The following is a 13,164-nucleotide window of genomic DNA, read 5'->3' on the forward strand; positions in this document are numbered from 1 at the left end:
TGCCTCTTGAGTACTGTTAGATGCAGCTTGCATTCCATTCAGACTCTGAGAAATCATATTGACTTGCTGAGTCAATATTTTATTCTGAGCCAATATGGCATTCAGAGTATCAATTTCAAGAACTCCCTTCTTCTGAGGCGTCCCATTACTCACAGGATTCCTTTCAAAAGTGTACATGAACTGGTTATTTGCAACCATGTCAATAAGTTCTTGAGCTTCTGCAGGCGTTTTCTTTAGGTGAATGGATCCACCTGCAGAATGGTCCAGTGACATCTTTGATAGCTCAGACAGACCATCATAGAATATATCCAGGATGGTCCATTCTGAAAGCATGTCAGAAGGACACTTTTTTGTCAGTTGCTTGTATCTCTCCCAAGCTTCATAGAGGGATTCACCTTCTTTCTGTCCGAAGGTCTGAACATCCACTCTAAGCTTACTAAGCTTTTGAGGAGGAAAGAACTTGGCTAAGAAAGCCGTGACCAGCTTATCCCAAGAGTTCAGGCTATCTTTAGGTTGAGAGTCCAACCATACTCTAGCTCTGTCTCTTACAGCAAACGGGAAAAGCATAAGCCTGTAGACCTCAGGATCAACCCCATTGGTCTTAACAGTATCACAGATCTGCAAGAATTCAGTTAAGAACTGAAAAGGATCTTCAGATGGAAGTCCATGAAACTTGCAGTTCTGCTGCATCAGAGAAACTAATTGAGGTTTCAGCTCAAAGTTGTTTGCTCCAATGGCAGGAATTGAGATGCTTCTTCCATGTAAATTGGAATTAGGTGCAGTAAAGTCACCAAGCATTTTCCTTGCATTATTATTATTTTTGGCTGCTATCTCCTCTTCCTGTTCGAAAATTCCTGTAAGATTGTCTCTGGATTGTTGTATTTTAGCTTCTCTCAGTTTCCTCTTCAGAGTCCTTTCAGGTTCAGGGTCTGCTTCAACAAGAATGTTCTTGTCCTTGCTCCTGCTCATGTGAAAAAGAAGAGGACTAAAGATACCAGGGATCCTCTTTACCACGGTATAGAGGTTCCCTTGTGTGAGTAGAAGAAAAGAAGAATAAGAATGTAGAAGAGAAGAATTCGAACTCAGAGGAGAGGAAGGGGTTCGAATTTTGGGTGAAGAGAAGTGTTAGTAGATGAATAAATAAATAGAAGGGTATGAAAGAGAGAATTTCGAAAATTAAATTTTGAAAAAGAGTTAATGATTTTCGAAAATTAAAGGATAATTAAAATTAAAATTAAAATTTAAACAATTAATTAATTAAAAAGAATTTTTGAAAAAGAGGGAGGTATTTTCGAAAATTAGAGAGGGATAGTTAGTTAGGTAGTTTTGAAAGAGATAAGAAACAAACAAAAAGTTAATTAGTTAGTTGAAACAAATTTTGAAAATCAATTTTTAAAAGATAAGAAGATAAGAAGTTAGAAAAGATATTTGAAAAAGATATGATATGAAAAGGTATGATTAAAAAGATATGATTTTGAAAAAGATAAGATAAAAAGATATTTTTGAAAAGATATGATTGAAATTAGTTTTGAAAAAGATTTGATTTTTAAAATCACAATTAATGACTTGATTCATAAGAAATCATAAGATATGATTCTAGAACTTAAAGTTTGAATCTTTCTTAACAAGTAAGTAACAAACTTGAAATTTTTGAATCAAAACATTAATTGTTGATGATATTTTCAAAAATATGATATAAAATTAAGAAAAATATTTTTGAAAAATATTTTTATAATTTTTGAAAATAAATAAGAAAAATGAAAAAGATTTAATTTTTGAAAAAGATTTTGAAAAAGATAAGATTTTTAAATTGAAAATTTGATTTGACTCATAAGAAACAACTAAATTTAAAAAAGTTTTGAAAAAGTCAACTCAAATTTTCGAATTTATGAGAAGAAAAAGGGGAAGATATATATTTTTTTATTTTTGAATTTTTAATGAAGAAAGAGAAAAACATGAAAAAGACTCAATGCATGAGAATTTTTAGATCAAAACAATGAATGCATGCAAGAACACTATGAATGTCAAGATGAACACCAAGAACACTTTGAAGATCATGATGAACATCAAGAACATATTTTTGAAAAATTTTTGATGCAAAGAAAATATGCAAGACACCAAACTTAGAAATTTGCAAACTTCAGACACTAACAAATTGAAAATGCATATGAAAAACAAGAAAAGATACAAAACAAGAAAATATGAAGATCAAACAAGAAGACTGGCCAAGAACAACTTGAAGATCATGAAGAACACTATGAATGCATGAATTTTCGAAAAAATGCATAAATTTTTAGAAAAAAAATGCAATTGACACCAAACTTAAAAATTGACTCTAGACTTAAACAAGAAATACAAAATATTTTTGGTTTTTATGATTTTATGATTTTTTTCTTGTATTTTCTTTTAATTATTTTTTTTTTCAAAAAACATATGGAAAAAGAAAATAAGAAATTCAAAATTTTTAATAAGAATCCCAGGAATCTTTTAATGTTGGCCTAAAGCTTCAATCCAAGGGTTAGACATGGCTTAATAGCCAGCTAGCTTTAGGATATAAATCAGGCATGCAACAGCTGATACTTCATCCAACTCCATATACATGCCTTTTATGTTGACAAGTGGAAGCCTCAATCCAAGAGAATTTGGATATGGCTTTACAGCCAGCCAGGTTTCAACATGTTACCATGAAACTCTAGAATTCATTCTTAAAAATTTTAAAATAATTTTCGAAAACAAAGGGAAAAATTTTTTTTTTGAAAGATTTTTGAAAGCAAATTTTTTTTTTGAAAATAAAACAAAAAGAAAATTACCTAATCTGAGCAACAAGATGAACCGTTAGTTCTCCAAACTCGAACAATCCCCGGCAACGGCGCCAAAAACTTGGTGCACGAAATTGTGATCCCTGGTAATGGCTCCAAAAACTTGGTGCTCTAATCTTAATTCATAATTTGTCACAACTTCGATACAACTAACCAGCAAGTGCATTGGGTTGTCCAAGTAATAAAACCTTACGTGAGTAAGGGTCGATCTCACGGAGATTGTTGGTATGAAGCAAGCTATGGTCATCTTGTAAATCTCAGTCAGGCGGATATCAAATGGTTATGGAGTTTTCGAATAATAATAATAAATAAACAGAAAATAAAGATAAAAATACTTATGTAATTCATTGGTGAGAATTTCAGATAAGCGTATAGAGATGCTTTCGTTCCTCTGAACCTCTGCTTTCCTGCTGTCTTCATCCAACCAGTCCTACTCCTTTCCATGGCAAGCTTTCTGTAAGGCATCACGGTTGTCAATGGCTACATCCCATCCTCTCTGTGAAAAAGGTTCAAATGCTCTGTCACGGCACGGCTAATCATCTGGAGGTTCTCGATCATACTAGAACAGGATTTACCCTCCTTTTGCGTCTGTCACTACGCCCAGCACTCGCGAGTTTGAAGTTCGTTACAATCATCCCTTCCCAGATCCTACTCGGAATACCACAGACAAGGTTTAGACTTTCCGGATCTCAGGAATGGCCATCCATGGGTTCTAACTTATACCACGAAGATTCTAATATCTCGGACTCGGTCCTCTGTATTAGACATCTAAGAGATACTCATTCTAGCTTGTTTGCATGTAGAACGGAAGTGTTTGTCAGGCACGCGTTCATAAGTGAGAATGATGATGAGCGTCACATAATCATCACATTCATCATGTTTTTGGGTACGAATGGATATCTTAGAAGCGGAATAAGTTGAATTGAGTAGAAAATAGTAGTACTTTGTATTAAATCATGAGGAACAGTAGAGCTCCACACCTTAATCTATGGAGTGCAGAAACTCTACCGTTGAAAATACATAAGTGATAATGGAGTTCATTGGTCTCGGCCCCAGAGGGAAACCGGAGTAACCAAGACTTAAAATGATCCGAATATGTAAATATAATAGTAAAAAGTTCTATATATACTAGACTAGCTACTAGGGTTTACAGAAGTAAGTAATTGATGCATAAATCCACTTCCGGGGCCCACTTGGTGTGTGCTTGGGCTGAGCTTGAAGTTTACACGTGCAGAGGCTTCTTTTGGAGTTGAACGCCAAGTTGTAACGTGTTTTTGGCGTTCAACTCTGGTTTGTGACGTGTTTTTGGCTTTTAACTCTAGACTACAGTGTAGAACTGGCGTTCAATGCCCTTTTGCGTCGTCTAAACTCGGGCAAAGTATGGACTATTATATATTATTGGAAAGCCCTGGATGTCTACTTTCCAACGCCGTTGAGAGCGCGCCATTTGGAGTTTTGTAGCTCGAGAAAATCTACTTTGAGTGCAGGGAGGTCAGAATCCAACAGCATCAGCAGTCCTTCTTCAACCTCTGAATCTGATTTTTGCTCAAGTCCCTCAATTTCAGCCAGAAAATACCTGAAATCATAGAAAAACACACAAACTCATTGTAAAGTGCAGAAATTTGAATTTAACATAAAAACTAATAAAAACATACCTAAAAGTAACTAGATCCTACTAAAAACATACTAAAAACAATGCCAAAAAGCGTATAAATTATCCGCTCATCACCTCCCCACACTTGAAGATTGCACCGTCATCGGAGCTTGTAAAGAAGAGCAAGGTGGATGGGTTGCTACAACTGATTAGTTTCTTCAAAAGATTGTGCGGAGGGACTTATTTGTTACCCCATTTTGAAGATTTTCCTTTTCCTCTTTTGGTGGCCAACCCAAAAGGAAAGAAAAAGAAAGAAAAATTAAGCCTACAACAAAGATATCAGAGAAATAGAACATAGGCGGGGGATACTACCAAATAAGAGTATGATTCTCAATTACATGGTAGCTACACATGTGAGTGTGATGAGCGGATATTTTATACGCTTTTTGGGGTTAATTTCATATAGTTTTAGTAGGTTTTAGTTAGTTTTTAGTTTATTTTCATTAGTTTCTAGGCAAAATTCATATTTCTGGACTTTAATATGAGTTTGTGTGTTTTTCTGTAATTTCAGGTATTTTCTGGCTGAAATTGAGGGAGCTGGGCAAAAATCTGATTCAGGATGAAAAAGGACTTCTGAGGCTGTTGGATCCTGACCTCTCTGCACTCGGAATGGAATTTCTGGATCTACAGGAGTCCAATTGACGCGCTTCTAATTGCGTTGGAAAGTAGCCATCCAGGGCTTTCCAGAAATATATAATAGTCTATACTTTGCTCAAGGATAGACGATGTAAACTAGCGTTCGACGCCAGTTCCATGTTGCAGTCTGGCGTCCAGCGCCAGAAACACGTTACAAGTTGGAGTTCAATGCCAGAAACAGGTTACAGCCTGGCGTTGAATGCCCAAAATAGCCCAGGCACGTGAGAAGCTTTAGTCTCAGCCCCAGCACACACCAAGTGGGTCCCAGAAGTGGATTTATGCACTATCTATCATAGTTTACTCATTTTCTGTAAACCTAGGTTACTAGTTTAGTATTTAAACAACTTTTAGAGATTTAATTTTTATCTCATGACATTTTTAGATCTGAACTTTGTAATCTCTGACGGCATGAGTCTCTAAACTCCCTTGTTGGGGGTGAGGAGCTCTGCTGTGTTTTGATGAATTAATGCAACTATTTCTGTTTTCCATTCAAACATGCGTGTTTCTATCTAAGATATTCATTTGCGCTTAATTATAGAGAAGGTGATGATCCGTGACACTCATCACCTTCCTCAATCCATGAACGTGTGTTTGACAACCACCTCCGTTCTACATCAGATTGAATAAGTATCTCTTAGATTCCTTAATCAGAATCTCCGTGGTATAAGCTAGAATCCATTGGCAGCATCCTTGAGAATCTGGAAAGTCTAAACCTTGTCTGTGGTATTCCGAGTAGGATTCTGGGATTGGATGACTGTGACGAGCTTCAAACTCGCGAGTGCTGGGCGTAGTGACAGACGCAAAAGGATAGCAAATCCTATTCCGATATGATCGAGAACCTACAGATGATTAGCCATGCGGTGACAGCGTATCTGGACCATTTTCACTGAGAGGAAGGATGGTAGCCATTGACAACGGTGATCCACCAACATACAGCTTACTATAGGAGGGACGTGCGTGCGTGAAGAAGAAGATAGGGAGAAAGCAGAGATTCAAAGGACAAAGCATCTCCAAAACTCCAACATATTCTCCATTACTGCATAACAAGTATTATTTGTGTTCTGCCCTTTTACTTTTTACAATTCAAACTAAAAAATTATTATTGATATTATATCCTGACTAAGAGTTACAAGATAATCATAGCTTGCTTCAAGCCAACAATCTTCGTGGGATCGACCCTTACTCACGTAAGGTATTACTTGGATGACCCAGTGCACTTGCTGGTTAGTTGTGCGAATTTGTGAAGAATTGTGATTTCCAATTTCGTGCACCAAGTTTTTGGCGCCGTTGCTGGGGATTGTTTGAGTTTGAGCAACTGACGGTGAATCCTGTTGCTTAGATTAGGAAAATTTTGTCTTTTGGGTCAGAGTCTTTTATATTCTTTTCAAAAATTTTTCAAAAATATTATTTTTCTTTATTAGTTTTTCTTGTTCTGTTTCTTTTCTTGTTTTTCATGTGCCTTTTCAAAACATTAGTTTTCAAAAAAAATATTTTTTCTTAGTTTTTAAAAAATACTTCTTCAAAACAAGTGTTACATTTACAGCTCAATTGGCTAGAGCATTGGTTTATGTTCTTGATGATTGGGCACCGGTTCTATTAAAAATCTTTTTCAAAAATAATTTTTCTTGATCTTGTGCCAAACTTTAAGTTTGGTGTTTTCTTGTTAATCTTTCTATAATTTTCGAAAAGTTTAGTTTGATTTTCTAAAAATTTTAAGTTTGGTGTTCCTTGGTTTTCTAAAAATTTTAAGTTTGGTGTTCTTTCTTCATGTTCTTGTGTTCTTGTGAGTCTTCAAAGTGTTCTTGAGTTTTTCCTTATGTCTTGATCTTAAAATTTTTAAGTTTGGTGTTCTTTGGTGTTTTCCCTTCAAAATTTTCGAAAACAAGGAGCATTAGATCTAAAAATTTTAAATCTTGTGATATCTTATTGTTTTTCTCTTTCCTCTTTAAATTCAAAAATATCTTTTCTCTCTATTTTAAAGCAAATTTTCGAAATTTACTTTTAAAATTCAGATTTTTTTTCAAAATTTAAAATCTTTTTTTCAAATCATATCTTTTCCAATCAAATCCTTTCAATCTTATCTTTTTCAAAACTTCCTAACCATTTTTTTTCTCTCTCCATTTTTCAAAAATCTTCACCTATTTTTATTTATTTTATTTTATTTTTTAAATAAATAAATAAAAATATATTTTTTTATTTTACATCATCTCCCTTTCTCCATCATGGATCTAAGTGGAAATGAACAGTCCAGAAGGACTCTGGGGTCATATGCTAACCCCACTACTGCTTCATATGGGAGTAGTATCAGTATACCCTCCATTGGAGTCAGTAGCTTTGAGTTGAATCCTCAGCTCATTATCATGGTGCAGCAAAGTTGCCAGTATTCCGGTCTTCCACAGGAAGAACCTACAGAGTTTCTGGCACAGTTTTTACAAATTGCTGACACAGTACATGATAAGGAAGTAGATCAGGATGTATACAAATTATTACTGTTCCCATTTGCTGTAAAAGGCCAAGCTAAGAAGTGGTTAAATAAACAACCTAAGACTAGCATAAAGACATGGAAATAGCTGACAGAAAAATTCCTGAATCAATACTTTCCTCCAAAACGGATGACACAGCTAAGGCTCGACATCCAAGGCTTTAAACAAGGAGATAATGAATCTCTTTATGATGCCTGGGAGAGATACAGAGAGATGCTAAGAAAATGCCCCTCTGAAATGTTTTCAGAGTGGGTTCAGTTAGACATCTTCTATTATGGGATTACAGAAAGGGCTCAGCTTTCTCTAGATTACTCAGCTGGTGGATCTATCCACATGAGAAAGACAATTGAAGAAGCTCAAGAGCTCATTGATATAGTTGCCAGAAATTAGCATCTGTACCTAAGCAGTGACCCTTCCATGAAAGAGTAACTGCTGAACTCAGTCCTGTAGAACAAGCTGCTGAATTCAATCAGCAATTGGATTTTCTAACAAAGCAGTTAGCCGAATTCAAGGAGAGACTACAAGAGACAAGGATGGCTAATGTAAATATGGAAGTACAATTAAAGCAAACAAAGCAGCAGCTGTCAAAACAAATAACAGAAGAATGCCAAGCAGTTCAATTAAGAAGTGGGAAGACATTAAATACCCCACCTCAAGGTAGCAGGAAGCCAAGAAATGAGCAAACTATCCAAAATCCATCTGAGAACAGTAAGAGCCCGGAAAGAAATAATTATGGCGCTAAAACGCCAGAGATTGGGTGGAAGACTGGCGCTGAACGCCCAAACCATGCTCAGGACTGGCGTTCAATGCCAGAAACAAGCAAGGAACTGATCGTTGAATGCCCAAAGGAAGCACAGTTCTGGCGTTCAGACGCCAGGAGCATATGAGGATTTGGCGTCTAACGTCACTCCAGCTTCCAACCCTGGCACTCATATGCCAGTGAGGGATCAGACACACACAAGTGCTGATGACAACCCCTCCAAAAAGGCCTCTTCAACCACTTCTGTAGGAAATAAACCTGCAGCAACCAAGGTTGAAGAATATAAAAGCCAAGATACCTTATCCTCAAAAACTCCACCACGAGGAGCAGGATAAGCAATTTGCTCGCTTTGCAGATTATCTCAGGACTCTTGAAATAAAGATTCTGTTTGCAGAGGCACTTGAGCAAATACCTTCTTATGCCAAGTTCATGAAAGAAATTTTAAGTCATAAGAAGGATTGGAGAGAAACTGAAAGAGTTCTCCTCACTGAAGAATGCAGTGCAGTCATTCTGAAAAGCTCTCCTGAAAAGCTTAAAGATCCCGGAAGCTTTCTGATACCATGCATATTAGAGGGTAACTGCACCAAGACAGCCTTATGTGATCTTGGGGAAAGCATCAACTTAATACCTGCATCCACCATCAGAAAGCTTGGTTTAACTGAAGAAGTTAAACCAACCCGGATATGTCTCCAACTTGTTGATGGCTCCATTAAATACCCATCAGGCGTGATTGAGGACATGATTGTCAGGGTTGGGCCATTCGCCTTTCCCACTGACTTTGTTGTGCTGGAAATGGAGGAGCACACGAGTGCTACTCTCATTCTAGGAAGACCTTTCCTAGCAACCAGACGAACTCTCATTGACGTCTAACAGGGGGAAATAACCCTGAGAGTCAATGAGGATAAGTTTAAGTTGAATGCTGTCAATGCCATGCAGCATCCAGACACACCAAAAGACTGCATGAAAGTTGATCTTATTGACTCTCTGGTGGAGGAGATCAACATGGCTGAGAGTCTCGAATCAGAGCTGGAAAACATTTTTAAGGATGTTCCGCCTGATCTAGAGGATTCAGAGGAATTGAAAGAGCCTCTAAAATTTCCTCAGGGAGAGGAAAAACCTCCTAAACCCGAGCTCAAACCATTACCACCATCCCTGAAATATGCATTTCTGGGAGAAGGTAACACTTTTTCAGTGATCATAAGCTCTGCTTTAAATTCACAGGAAGAGGAAGCACTAATCCAAGTGCTAAGGACACACAAGACAGCTCTTGGGTGGTCCATAAGTGACATTAGGGGCATAAGCCCAGCTAGACGCATGCACAAAATCCTATTGGAGGATGATGCTAAGCCAGTGGTTCAACCACAGAGGCGGCTAAATCCAGCCATGAAGGAAGTGGTGCAGAAAGAGGTCACTAAATTACTAGAGGCTGTGATTATTTATCCTATTTCTGATAGCCCCTGGGTGAGTCCTGTTCAAGTTGTCCCTAAAAAGGGAGGCATGACAGTGATTCATAATGAAAAAATGAACTGGTTCCTACAAGAACAGTTACAGGGTGGCGCATGTGTATTGATTACAGAAGGCTCAATACAGCCACCAGAAAGGATCATTTTCCTTTACCATTCATAGACCAAATGCTAGAAAGACTAGCAGGTCATAATTATTACTGCTTTTTGGATGACTATCCAGGCTAAAACCAAATTGCAATAAATCCCCAGGATCAAGAGAAAACAGCATTCACATGTCCATCTGGAGTATTTGCTTACAGAAGGATGCCTTTTGGGCTGTGTAATGCGCCTGCAACCTTTTAGAGATGCATGCTCTCTATTTTCTCTAATATGGTAGAAAAATTTCTGGAAGTCTTCATGGATGACTTCTCAGTATATGGAGACTCATTCAGCTCCTGTCTTGATCACCTGACACTGGTTTTGAAAAGATGCCAAGAGACCAACCTGGTTTTAAACTGGGAAAAATGTCACTTTATGGTGACTGAAGGGATTGTCCTTGGGCATAAAATTTCAAACAAGGGAATAGAGGTGGATCAAGCTAAAATAGAGGTAATTGAAAAATTACCACCACCTGCCAATGTTAAGGCAATCAGAAGTTTTTTGGGGCATGCAGGATTCTATAGGAGGTTTATAAAGGATTTTTCAAAAATTGCAAAGCCTCTAAGCAACCTGCTAGCTGCTGACACGCCATTTTTGTTTGACACAGAGTGCCTGCAGGCGTTTGAAACTCTGAAAGCTAAGTTGGTCACAGCACCAGTTATCTCTGCATCAGACTAGACATTACCATTCGAATTAATGTGTGATGCCAGTGATCATGCCATTGGTGCAGTACTGGGGCAGAGGCATGACAAACTCCTGCATGTCTTTTATTATGCTAGCCGTGTTCTAAATGATGCCTAGAAAAATTACACAACCACAGAAAAGGAATTGCTTGCAGTGGTCTATGCCATTGACAAGTTTAGATCATACTTAGTAGGATCAAAAGTGATTGTGTACACTGACTATGCTGCTCTTAAATATCTACTTACAAAGCAGGATTCGAAACCCAGGCTTATAAGATGGGTATTGCTTCTGCAAGAGTTTGATATAGAAATAAGAGACAGAAAAGGGACAGAAAACCAAGTGGCTAATCATCTGTCCCGGATAGAACCAGTGGAAGGGGCGTCCTCCCCCTCTATTGAGATCTCTGAAACCTTTCCGGATGAGCATTTGTTCGCCATTCAGGAAATACCATGGTTTGCAGACATTGCAAACTATAAAGCTGCAAGGTTCATACCCAAGGCATACAGCAGGCAACAAAAGAAAAAATTAATTTCTGATGCAAAGTACTACTTGTGGGATGAACCCTATCTCTTTAAGAGATGTGCAGACGGAATAATCCGTAGGTGTGTGCCTAGAGAAGAAGCATAGAGGATCCTATGGCATTGCCATGGATCACAATATAGAGGCCATTTCAGAGGTGAGCGAACATCCACCAAGGTCCTCCAATATGGTTTCTACTGGTCTACACTCTACAGAGATTCCCGAGAGTTTGTACGTAACTGTGACAGTTGCCAGAGAGCTGGTAATTTGCCTCATAGTTACGCCATGCCTCAACAAGGAATCTTGGAGATTGAGTTGTTTGATGTATGGGGAATTGATTTCATGGGGCCTTTCCCACCATCATACTCAAACACTTATATTCTAGTGGCAGTTGACTATGTATCAAAATGGGCAGAGGCCATTGCCACACCTACCAATGATACTAAAATAGTACTGAAGTTCCTCCAGAAACATATATTCAGCAGATTTGGTGTCCCTAGGGTACTAATCAGTGATGGGGCACTCACTTCTGCAACAAACAGCTTTACTTCGCCCTGGTTCGGTATGGGATTCGCCACAAGGTGGTGACTCCATATCATCCACAGACAAATGCGCAAGCTGAAGTTTCTAACAGAGAACTAAAAAGAATCCTGGAATGGACTGTAATTACCCGTAGAAAGGATTGGGCACGAAGCTTGGATGATGCTCTATGGGCTTACAGAACAGCATTCAAGACTCCTATAGGGACCTCTCCGTACCAACTTGTGTATGGTAAGGCTTGTCACCTGCCCGTGGAACTGGAACATAAGGCCTACTGGGCAACCAGATTCCTAAACTTTGATGCCAAACTAGCTGGAGAAAAAAGATTGCTCCAGCTGAATGAGCTAGAGGAATTCAGATTCATTGCTTTCGAAAATGCCAAGCTTTATAAAGAGAAATAAAAAAGATGGCATGACAGAAAGCTATCTTCTAGAATCTTTGAACCAGGACAAAAGGTTCTGTTGTTTAACTCTAGGCTCAGGCTATTCCCCGGGAAACTGAAGTCCCGGTGGAGGGGACCATATGTGATTACAAGTGTATCACCATATGGTTATGTGGAGCTTCAAGACATTGACTCTGATAGGAAGTTCATTGTTAATGGACAGAGAATCAAGCATTATCTTGAAAGTAATGTTTCGCAAGAATGCTCAAGGCTGAGGCTAGATTAAAAAGCTCAGCAAGGTCCAGCTAAAGACAATAAAGAAGCGCTTGCTGGGAGGCAACCCAGCCATTGGCATCACTTCCTCTAAGCATTTTGCCCTATTCTTGATTTTATTTGTTTACATAAAGTTCATTGATACTAAGGTAAAGAGTCAATTGCATAAGTTTACAGGGTTACAGAAGGATTCAGCACACAAAACAGAGAAAAAGAGCTCACTAGCAAGAAAACGTCAGTAAACAATTGGGCGTTCAACGCCCAAAAGAAGCATCCACTGGGCGTTAAACGCCAGTAAGGATAGCTATCTGGGCATTAAACGCCAGAAAGAAGCATCTTCTGGGCATTGAACGCCAGAAAGAAGCTCCTTCTGGGCGTTTAACGCCAGATTTACAGCGTCCTGGGCGTTCAGAAAAACGCCCAGTGACAAAGGAGTTCCTGGCGTTCAACGCCAGAAAGAAGCAACAGCTGGGCGTTGAACGCCCAGGAGAAGCAGCAATTGGGTGTTAAACACCCAAAACATGCAACGTTTGGGCGTTTAACGCCAGGATGGTGGGGAGGAGGTAATTTCGTTTTTACTTCATATTTTTCATTTTAATTTCAAATTTCATGTTTCAATTCATGATTTCTTGCATAAACATGTTACAAACCCTGATTTCTAAAATCCCTAATTTCTAAAAACCCTACTTTAAAAATCAAATGTATCTTAATCCATAAGCACAAATCCTTTTTTCAATCCAATTCAACTCTTTTTCAAATTTTCAAAACAAATCTATCTCTGTTCATTCTAAAATCTTTTCAACTAATCAA

At 38.1% G+C, this 13,164-nt stretch overlaps 1 non-coding gene across 1 annotated transcript; it reads left to right on the forward strand.

Annotated features, from left to right (window-relative positions):
• The first annotated feature begins 327 nt into the window (after positions 1 to 327).
• LOC112739307 (small nucleolar RNA R71) lies at positions 328 to 435 on the forward strand. The gene has a single exon (XR_003170239.1). It is a non-coding gene; the product is annotated as a small nucleolar RNA R71 (small nucleolar RNA).
• Positions 436 to 13,164: the final 12,729 nt, after the last annotated feature.

Source organism: Arachis hypogaea, chromosome 13, assembly GCF_003086295.3.
Source record: "Arachis hypogaea cultivar Tifrunner chromosome 13, arahy.Tifrunner.gnm2.J5K5, whole genome shotgun sequence".
Taxonomy (NCBI): Eukaryota; Viridiplantae; Streptophyta; class Magnoliopsida; order Fabales; family Fabaceae; genus Arachis; species Arachis hypogaea.